This window comes from Crassostrea angulata, chromosome 9 (genome assembly GCF_025612915.1).
Source record: "Crassostrea angulata isolate pt1a10 chromosome 9, ASM2561291v2, whole genome shotgun sequence".
Lineage (NCBI taxonomy): Eukaryota > Metazoa > Mollusca > Bivalvia > Ostreida > Ostreidae > Magallana > Magallana angulata.
This window is the reverse complement of record NC_069119.1, coordinates 9,679,633-9,690,914: the sequence shown is the minus strand read 5'-3', so window position 1 is coordinate 9,690,914 and position 11,282 is coordinate 9,679,633.

The window sequence follows — 11,282 nt, the reverse complement described above, 5'->3', positions numbered from 1 at the left end:
TATACTTATAGTTAGACAATTTGATTCCACTAGTTGAACTAGATTCATATTCTGAGTAGCAACATGAGCACTGTTTTTTTTCTTTCAACAAATAAAGTGCACTAATAAGACATTAACCAATTTTAAGCTTCTTTTGTATCAAAATACGAGAACTAAAATTGATAATGTTTTTTTTAATCCTTTCAACAATATAAACTCCATTTTTACTCTTTGGAGATAAGAAATTTGATAAATATCGAACTACAAGACACTGTCGTATGTAATAAAAGGGAAAAATTACTATTAATATTTATAAAAAAATCAGTAAGAATGTGAAAAAACGATAAATTTAAGTAAACAACAATGGCACATACTCGTATAACAAAATATTAAAAAGAGTTAAATATAGAAAAATGTAGTCATTTCTCTCTCAGATCGATTTCCTAGGTACACAAGAGTCGGTTTTGTGTTCCAATCCCTTTCTTGTCATGAGACTCAAGGCCATTGATTCTAGCTTTCATGAATATAACATTCTGCCAACAATTCTTAGACAAATCTAATAAAATTTAAAGATTATATTATTTGGACTTATAATTTCGTCTTAATTTGTAAAAAAATAAACTAAAGAATTTAATTTTTAATAATCTTCCCACATCTAATATTGCATCAAAAACGTACATTGTCAAACTTATTCATGTTTATACATATGCAAAGGCCTACGAAGTTCACTCCAATAAACTATGTCTTATGATTCCCACAGGAAAAAACAATAAGAAATAAAATTATAGAATTTGCTTTTATTTAAGTAAAAAGTAGACAATAAGACAAAACAGATTGACGTTTATTTTCTTGAATCCACATAAAAATGCATACAATTATGTGTTTGTCGAGCATAAATGGAGCGAATATGAATGAAAACAACCTATCCTGCTTGACATATTTTTCTTCGATTTTTTTTTCAATTACAGAGCTAATAAAAAATGTCCAGGGTTTTGTCAGAAGATTCAGAAAAAAGAAATCTTTTTAACAGATACCTTAAAAAGGAAAAAACAATTATTGTGATGAATAGGTTGAAAAGTCGTTTTAAAGCTATATATATAAAAGGTTATTTTTGATCATTATACAATAAATTCCTAAAATCTCGAGAAGCAACCCTCGCAGATTTTAAAACCTCGGCAATATTTTCTGAGAGTTAGAAACTATTAGAACTATGAATAAATGTTCCGAACTCGCGATTTTGTATTCTCGCGATTTGAAACAAAACCTTCGGAATCGCGGAACTATGTAATCGCGTAACATAAGAAATTGACAGTATCTGTTTAAACTTTTTGAAACATTGATATTAATCAGTATCCTTTTTTAATTAAGAAGCTTAAATGCATTTTCAAAGGCTTATGTGAAATTGAAATACTTTTATATCAAATCCTTTTTTAACATATAAAAAAAATGGAAACCAAAATCATTTATAAAAGCAAGTATTTACAGTTAAATTAATAAAACTATAGAAAACATTTGTCTTTATTACAACAACGTATACATTTCACTATAATTCGAAAGGATAACTATTGCAAACAAATCTTGAAATGATCATGAAATTGTAAAGGGTAACTCTAAATGACATTTGTCAAATTTTTTAATAAGTTAACAAACGAACAATTAAGACATTTGGTCAGGGGAATACCTACGCGACTCAAGAATTTCAATTTTTTGTTAAATATATTTTATGACAAAAAAACATTCATTAACGATTCTGATTGACCCATAAACTGAAAATAGTTGTCATGTTCACCTGGTAATTTGTTTTTGACTTTAAAATACGTCATTATATGTGGTATTTTTTTACCCACCTGATCCTACCTCTATTTGTTTTTAGAAATCCGTGTTTGCTATGCTCCTGTTTTTGTATTTTTCTTTTGGACTTTTGATTTTGAAAACTGTTATCACCACATGTCATCTTTGATTACCCTCAAACGGTACTCATTTCAATGAATCGTATACGTGTGTCCGTGCGAATAGCTTTTGGTTGTCATAGGAGTATTTTAGCTTATAAAATCAAGAAATAGTGTATTTTGGATGCTTGATGACCAACAAATAATCATCAGATCTACCTAAGATTTTAGATATTTGTTTAGCTATTTACTATTACCTCGTAAAGAGAAAAATCACATATTTTAAGTGTTAAATTTACGTATTCTTATATATTTTCTTATATCTTTTTTATATCATTCTTTTAAAGGACATCTTACCACATGAGGGTAATTTGTTTTTCAGTTCTAAACAAGAAGTTAATTTGTTTTTAAATTGAGCTACAAGCAAATTAAACTCATTTTCTTCTAAATGGTAAAAGGTGATTTTGGTACTAAATCATTTTAGAAAGTATTGATTAACAATATACACAGTAGAATAATGAAAATTTTCTTTTATTGAAAAAATGGTTTATATTTTTAAATTTTTTGCGCTTTCCCCATCAATTTAAAATTGTCAGTCTAGATATCTGACATATATAGTAAAACATTCAAAAGGTTTAGACACCAGTTTTGTTAACTTTCAAGGTTCTTTGCACAAAAAGCATAAAGATCTTATACATATTCGTGTTACTGCTTCATTAATGAACATGATTCAAAATGTTTAAAACATTCCAAATGAAATTCATGTATGATACTGGACCATATATATTACGGTCAGTAAATTGAGTGCAAGAGTTTTAAAAAAAAGGAACTAGAAATTTGGATTTAGAAAGTTCTTTCTTACCTATTGCATATGTTTCCATTCATATACGATCTACTAACTTGATATCAATTGACAATTACATGACTGTTAGTGCTTACAGGTAATGAGGTCTAAACATTGCCTTAGGCTGAAAGAACCCAGAGTTGCTCTTCGATGTAAAATTATTTTTTAAAAACACGCACTATTTATCTCAAAAGCATAATTTTATAACGCTTAAGTAGGTTTGCATATGGAATACAAATGTTACGAGGTTGTTACTCCTCGTACATAATAAATAAAAGGATGCTTGGTTCAGTTTTCCAACGTTACTTTATTATGATGAAAAACAATGATAATGATGAGACGCTGACCTGAAATGAAAACATTTTTACAATATTTAGACATTTTAAATTTAAGATAAAAACATTTAAAGTAATTATTTCTCACCAAATTTGCCTTCAGAAGAACGTAATAGTATGAAACTGGTTCAAAACTCAGATTTACATTTTTCAGATCAAAATATAAATGTACATCAAATTATTTTTAGTAACATCTCTTCCATTAGTGAAATTAATTCAACCTTTTTTATTTTTGTTTTATCATTTGTTATAGCGAGCGCAGCTCTACCGGCAAGGCGTGTGTGAATAGAAACTTCGGACTAGTTGCACATTCATTCAACGGATTTTTTTGGCGTCAGTAAATCGGACCAGAATTGCATTGTTTAAATCCTCCCAATAGTTCCATGTAGTCATGGCAGTTTTTATCAATTCACACTCTCAAGAGAACCAGCAAGACAATAAAAACAATAACGATGTATACGACATACAACTAATGTTACCTCTAAAGTTCACCTCAGTACACTCAATCAAACATAATCGAGTGACGTCATAAAGGTTTACACATTGATCCGATAGATTTTTTTTTACCCACAATTCATAGTACCAATGGTTTCCAACCTCATGTCCTCGCTAGAATCAAAGTAAAACTTTTGAGAGGCATATAACGTTATGATCTGTAATTTTAAAACATCATGCTTTTAAAGTAAAATACCACAGTATACTACGCGTACTTTTATTTCTCAGCGGTGTTTTAAAGAGTCAGACGACACATAACCAACGTGAACTTTGACGTCACAATAAGGGGAAATTACTCTAACTGAAGTTATTGTACAAAAAATATCCGTGACTTCCTCGTCTGTTCTTCTGCCCCTGTGACACATTTATTGTAAATCTGCTGAAACTCCTCTCAAAATCTTGCAATGCTTAAGAATGAGGACATTTAAACAGTTGTAACTGGCTGCTGAACTGTAGCTCTCCGGGAAAAAAAATATTGACAGACCAGAGAGCTACAGGGCCACTCATTGAAAAAATTGTATATTTGTTGCGCAGTAAAACGTGCCCTAGTTTTTGAATGATTAACCTTATTTTATCGCAAATTCTGTGAAAACAATTAGTACCATTAAATTCTTCATGCAATTTACTACTGATATCCCCTCTTTATTTGCCTCAGACTTTCATCGAAACACGCTACCGACCTCGGAAAATCAAGTATGTTGAATTTACATCGAGATCGAGAGTCGCCACATGAATTTATGGGACTGGTGATGGTGTTTAAAAGACTATCCGAGGCAAGTGACAAGACGGTAAATCAGTCGAAAACAAGCGCACGTTTTTCTGCGCAATAAATATACAATTTTTTCAATAGGTGGCCCTGTAGCTCTTCGTTCTGTCAATATTTTTTTCCCGGAGAGCTACAGTTCTGCAGCTAAGTTGTAACTTGCACTCATTTGAATGAATGCTAACATTTATTTTATTCACTATAATTACGGTAACGTTAATTTCCAGGAACGTACACGTAGCATCGGTTTTTTAAAAGGGGGAAGGGTGGGCGGATGGCAGCCTCATCCAAAAAATCTTTACAAGCAAAGAGAAAAAAAGGATAATTCTCAAAATCATGAAAATTGAAATCCTTCAGCTCTTTAGCAGTTCAATGGTTTCTTCATTCTGACTTCCATTTATTACATGCTCCCAATCCCAAGGTTCGGGGAGTGGACTTCATTTTCCTTGTAAAATATGATAAACAAATTTTTTTAAAGCGTAAATTAAAAAAAAATATTTTTTGTTAAAGTGGAGGGGGTAGCTCCAGGATAAATCGATTTTCTATGTGTAAATTAAAAAAAAATTATCATGGGGGGGGGGGGTGGCTCTATGATAAGTCAATTTTTGTATGTAAGTTTAAGAAAAAATGTCTACTGCAAAAAGAGGATGAACGGACGTACGTTACAATCATAGAGATAGAGTGCATTGAACATTTATATTAAAATCTTTATCATTCAACAACATTGTATCTGAGATTGAACTAATGTTCTATTTAAAAAAAATAAATAAATAAATAAATGAATAAATAAATAAATAAATAAATAAATAAATAAATAAATAAATGACAAATCTTATAAACTATGAATAATGTAAATTGCTGAAAAAATAGGTTTGTTTTATTTTATTTTGCAATCAAATTTATTTACGTTGTTAATTTTATTTTTATTTGATTTATCATAATACACTGTTTGCTCACATGCGGCGCTGGCCCAAACGGTCGCACCGTAAACATATTAATATTTTTGATGCCTATGCTATAAAGTGAAACAAAGTCATACACAGAGGACAGACAGTCCGAATGAAAAAGTCGCATGACGTCACAGAGCAGCGACATGTGACAGCATTATGAGTTTCACTCAATAAAACACCCATATAAATGTCGAAATGTTGGAATATCCAGGAGTTATTAAAAGATTGCTTTAGTATTTGTGCGGTATGGCAATATTTTTTGCGGTGAAAGAAAGTGGGAAAGTGGTCAGCAATCATCCCTAAAGCACAAGGATTTTAATGTACATGTATTAGACATTTGATAGAATTAATTATGAAGTTGAAGGATTTCAGACAGAGTTACGCAGTTCAATATAAATACACATTTAAGAACTAGCGGATGACTCTTAAATAACTTGGAATAGTTGGTTGTTATTTGGGGTAAAAAATTTAAGTTGAAAGTAGGGGGAGGGGTGCAAAGGAGACTAGATGCGAATAAAGAGTTAATATTTTTAAAAGTACCTCATACGTTTTCGCGTTCTTTTTCTCACAAACAATATATATATATATATATATATATATATATATATATATATATATATATATATATATATATATATATATATATATATATATATATATATATATATATATATATATATATATACACATTATGTTAGATAGCGAAATATATATAATTCTCCTCTTGTAGAATAATTAATCGTCCATATACATGTAAGAATAGGCTATTTTTATTTACAGAATACGTTTCTTCTTCAGTCTTTGTAATCTTTAATGGCAAAGTTAATTGAATATATTCTTATGTTACATTATATAGAAGTTGAAGTCTTCTTCAATAAAAATGTAAGTTTATATATAATTTTACTAATTCATATTCGCTGGAATAGTATATAAATTGTATGATTAGTATGAAGGACACTGGGGTCTTTGATCGCTTATTTATTTTACCTGTTTCTCTGGGGTTTTTTTTGTAATTCTTAACATATATATATATATACAGGGTATGTATGCACCGTTTTATCTTGACTATATATGTACATGTATTTTCTGTATCTGTTATAAAAATCAACTGTCTAACCTGAAATATATATTTCAGAGCGTGGATCATATGTAGAAAATCTTTATTAGGGCCCCGCTCTGCAGGCATCCTATAGTGATCACTTTGTCCGTCCATATATGTCTGTCTATCCGTCCGTCTGTCAGTATGTCAATTGGTAAAAGGTGTTTCGTGACCTACAACCATGCTTCAAGGTCTATGGTTAAGGTCAAAGCAGATTTATATACAAAATCCTTTTCGGGGGCATATTTTCTCTCTCCTTGTTCTAACCTGGCTCATACTTTACTCACAGAAAATCTATGGTCAAAGAATGTGCAGTGATCTTGAATGAAGTTTGTAGACCAAGGGTCGTGGTCATAAAGGACCATGCAAAAATCCTTTTCTCAGAGCAATTATTCTGTCCACTTAGCCCTATATAACTCACACTTCATATAAACAGATGCTGTAAACATAGCATTAACTCACAATACCTTTACCTTAGACTAATTTTCAAGGTCAAATGTAAAGGTCATAGCGGAACTATATAAAAAACATATCGGAGCATATCTTCTTTCCCTTTGCTCCAATACTCCCCCCACATGGTGCCTTTGATCAAGGAATATGCATTGATTTTGAATGATGTTTGTATGTCAAGTAGCAAGGTCATATCATATCACACAAAAATCCCTTTTCCAAGAGGAGTATTGAAGCAGGCAGCTATTTTTCATTAGAATCTTTTTGTATTACTGTATTGAGTTATTGCCCTTGATTTATTGATTCTTGTTTATTTTAATTAATGCATCCACTGTTAACCAATTATTGTGATGATTATTTTTATACAATAATAAATAGTATATGTATATAAGTTGTTATGCATAAGTAGTTTTGGGTTAGGCCGGATAAGTTTGTTTATTTTTGATTTTCCGTTTTGAGATACTTCAAATTATTTTAGGCCGGCACATATATAGGGACAGTGTTTATTGCGTTACGATGAACGACAGTTTGGGGTTAAACTTGAAGAGGTACGGCTAGATTGAGGGTGTGGACATCCCTGCTCTATCTATTCCTCGTGTTTTCTAACATACGATACAGAGTGTGTGATCATCACTGCTCTGTATCGCATGAATACAAGGGCGCGGTCATTCCCGCTTGTATTGGTGGTGGTTGCTGCGGAGCACTAGTGTGTTGTCATTCCTGCTGGTGTTCTGGCCTTTCTAGCGCAAGTGTGCGGCACTCCCTGCTTGCGTTAGGTTGCGTTGTTGGCTCAAGTGTGCGGTCATCCCTACTTGAGTTAACGTTGGTACCTGTTCAGTTGCGTAGGTGTGCGGTCATCCCTGCCTGCGTTACGTTGAGTCCCTATATATGTGCAGGAGTGGTGATTAAAGTCTGCACTTGTAAATATTGGCAGCAATCAGGGCTATCCGATTCGATCTCGGGTATAGGCCCGCGGGGATCACTGACAGTGACCCCCTTGCACGTTACAATATATTATACTAGACTCTGATCCGTGCATGCACGAGTTAGCATTGCATAGGATATCAGACTATTACGAAGTAGATACATCGACACATCGGCCGTTTTGTTGACATTTACATACCAATCTTTAAGCCTACAATAATGCTATTAATTTTACTACACTCTGCAAAGATAGAATAATCTAACTGCATGGGGTCCGTCTTACTCACCACAGTAAAATAACTCTCACTTAACGTAGCAAAAAATTACAAAATTGCTCCGAAACGTTTTTTTGAGAAAATTAATACAGCGGTAATGAAACTAGATGCTGTCATTAGACAGTAATACCCGCACTAAGTGTTTGCCCTTAAATAACACTGTTTTGTACCAGTTTAATTAAAAATGAAGGCCACATGCAAGTTCCGGTAATACATTTAAAAATTATAACTTTCATAACCGAAGGATGAGATCCCTCCCCTTCATTAATGTTTAAGGTGTACAACCGATCTGTTGTGGTAAAAATATGAAAATGCATAAAATTAAACACGCTAGGTTATGCATTATTATCCATTTGCATACATATTTTAATCCAAAGTTGTCAGACTCAAAGTAGCTGGTCAAAAGCGATTGTTAAATAGCCCTACACTTTCCGCCATGATGTCAATTAGTCAACCCGTTTCTAGGCACCCCGTTCTGGAAAGTTCTTTATACTAATACTAAAATAGCATGAATTGTTCCATTTTATTTATCAACTTTTTATATTTATAGAAGTCCGATCTGCCCGCGATGCCTGATGGACTCGTCTCACACTTTTCGTTAATTAGTCAATCCGCGTTCTTTGTTACCTGTTCTGAAAAGTTCTATCCCATTCTCTCTCCAGAGGTCGTGCTTCGCAAGCGAATGAGTATCAAAACTTAAGTCGCCCACTAAAGAAACGAATTGACATTTTATTTATTCAACATTTGTCAAATCTTAACTTTTATATATTCTCTAAATAGGCTCACAGTAAATGTATTCATTCTATACGAAATCATTTAATATTATTTAATTGCAAGTATATATTTTGATGGAAATTATCCCTGATTTGGATCCGCCAAAGCGTGTCCACCACCATACTCTCATTTGTGCTATTTCGGGCTTGTTTACCGAAAATGAAAGTAGGTTTTTAATTAATTTCACAATAATAACTTATCAGTAGAATTTCAGTTATACCTTACGGACATCTCATGAAGGCATTTTGCAGTTTATTTGCAAAATGCCTTAGTTCATAAGTATAGATTATTATATTTCCTAAAGGACCACAAAAAGTGGATCCCTCTCCTCCCACGAACACAGATGCATTTTATATAATATATTTAAATACTGATTCTAAAAGGTATGTTTTTCCGCTGATATTTTAGGAAACTGTTTATTTTATTTTAAAACTGTCAATTTAAATCACCAGTATCTAGTGTTAATTGATTTCAGTGCATTCCATATGAACAGATAAGGAATACACTGTGGGTATATTCGTCTCAATTTTTAGTTTTTGTTTTATTAATCTTCCAGTTCTCCTTTTTAAAATTTTTGTGTATTTTCAGCGGAAAATAGCCAATCGTTATAAGAGGGAAAGCGTTTAATGTAAGCTGATTTTGATTTATTTCTAATTTTCATATAAGAGGAATTTTTCTTTCAAAAAGTCCAAAGTAATATTAACAGGTATATTTACGATTATTCGATGTTTTGTTTTCAACAGTTTGAACAAAGATATCATCGACACGAAACCTGCAGACGATCCCAGAAGTATATCAGAGATCTGATATCTTTCATTTAATTTGAGAATCAAGTTAAAATAAAGCATCTTCATGAATTTGCGAGAGTCAATGAAAACGAGGACTTTTGAAAGAGTTTTTTCTCACTTTACGGCATACTACCACCATATTGTATGGAAAAATGAACCATAATTTTAATGAATTTGATTTTTTAAAATCATGTTTGTCTTAATATTTATGAAATATCTAAAATTGAAAGCTGCAATTTGAGTAATGTGGTGTTAATCTATGTACCAACTTTTGACGAGGTATCTGTTTTCAAACAAAATCATTTATTAAAGACAGGGATTTTTCATTGAAATTGACTACAAAAGACGATGGTGACGTTGCCAAGGTCGGCAAGCAGCGATGAGTGATATCTGTAAGGGGTTTTCTCTGAAAAACATCGATACAGAATGAAAATAATATATAAAAAGTTATTCGCGTTGTGTATTTTTTAAGGAGGTACGCACTTTGTTTCCACATAACACAGTTCAAAAGACAGTAGATTATAAGTAGGCATCCGGTCGAAAGGTTTAGTAAACCACTATATTTTGACCCGTGCGTGCACGGGTTGACAAAGCATATGGTATCGGACATTTATGAAATAGATCCATCGACACTGTATATTGTTGACATTTGCATAACCAAGCTTTAAGCCTACAATAGTGCTATTAATTTCACTACACTCTGCTGAGTTGGAATAATGTAACTGTGTCTGGGGAAATGCCTTCACCACAGTTAAAATGTCTCCTTGATACCCGTAATGTAGCAGAAAATTGCAGAAGCGCTCCAAAACGATTTTCGAGAAAATAAATGAAGTTGCATTGAAAATAACTGTCAAATTGTTCATAACAAACCAATTTGAAGCTGTTAATACCTTTCTTCGAAAAGTTTAATTCTTTTATTGCAGCAGAATTCAACATTTCTTCAACAACGTTTTTTACTCACCATGTTGACATTCGAAACTCTCGGGATTTTTTAGGTGGCAGTGGATATTTTTTTGGTCGAGGAAATATGAGGCATATAGTGCTCATATATGAGATTTAATTTTTCAGTGGACTTTTAATTTTGCTAAAATTGGTTTGCATGCAGGGGACACATGGTCCCGACTCTTGAGAATTTTGAAACATTTCAGAATAAAACAAGTACAACTTACATATAGCACTATAAAGAATAGCCAGGGACGGTCTCAAAATTTTCTGAAAAATTGCCCTTTTTCACATTTTTACGGGTCCAGAACCACGCTCCAGTCCCGAGCAACTGCCATAAACTACCATAGGACTGGTAATGTATACCCATGCAAATAATCACCAATTGATGGGGGGTCAATCACCTTCTTTTCGAGTGACATTTCTTGTTCTGAACCCACCCTACTTTTTAGGCACAGAACCGGAAGTGAAAATTTTGGCCACAGTTTCGCATTTTCATTCCATATCTGATGAAGTGCTACCAGTATTAAAGTGTCATATACCAATGAAATTGACATGAGCTCCTCTATCCACAAAATGAATGCAATAAATATTCTAGCAATTTATACGCCTCAAATAACCAGCCAAACCCCAGGTTCTCCCTTTATTTTAAAATTAAGACCGGGTCTTTCCTTCGAAACTATCCCCTGCCACCTTTTTGTAAATGCACTGTGTTAATTGTCTCCTGTATTTTCTTTGATAACAGAAAAAAAATTCCAATGAAAATTTACACGCA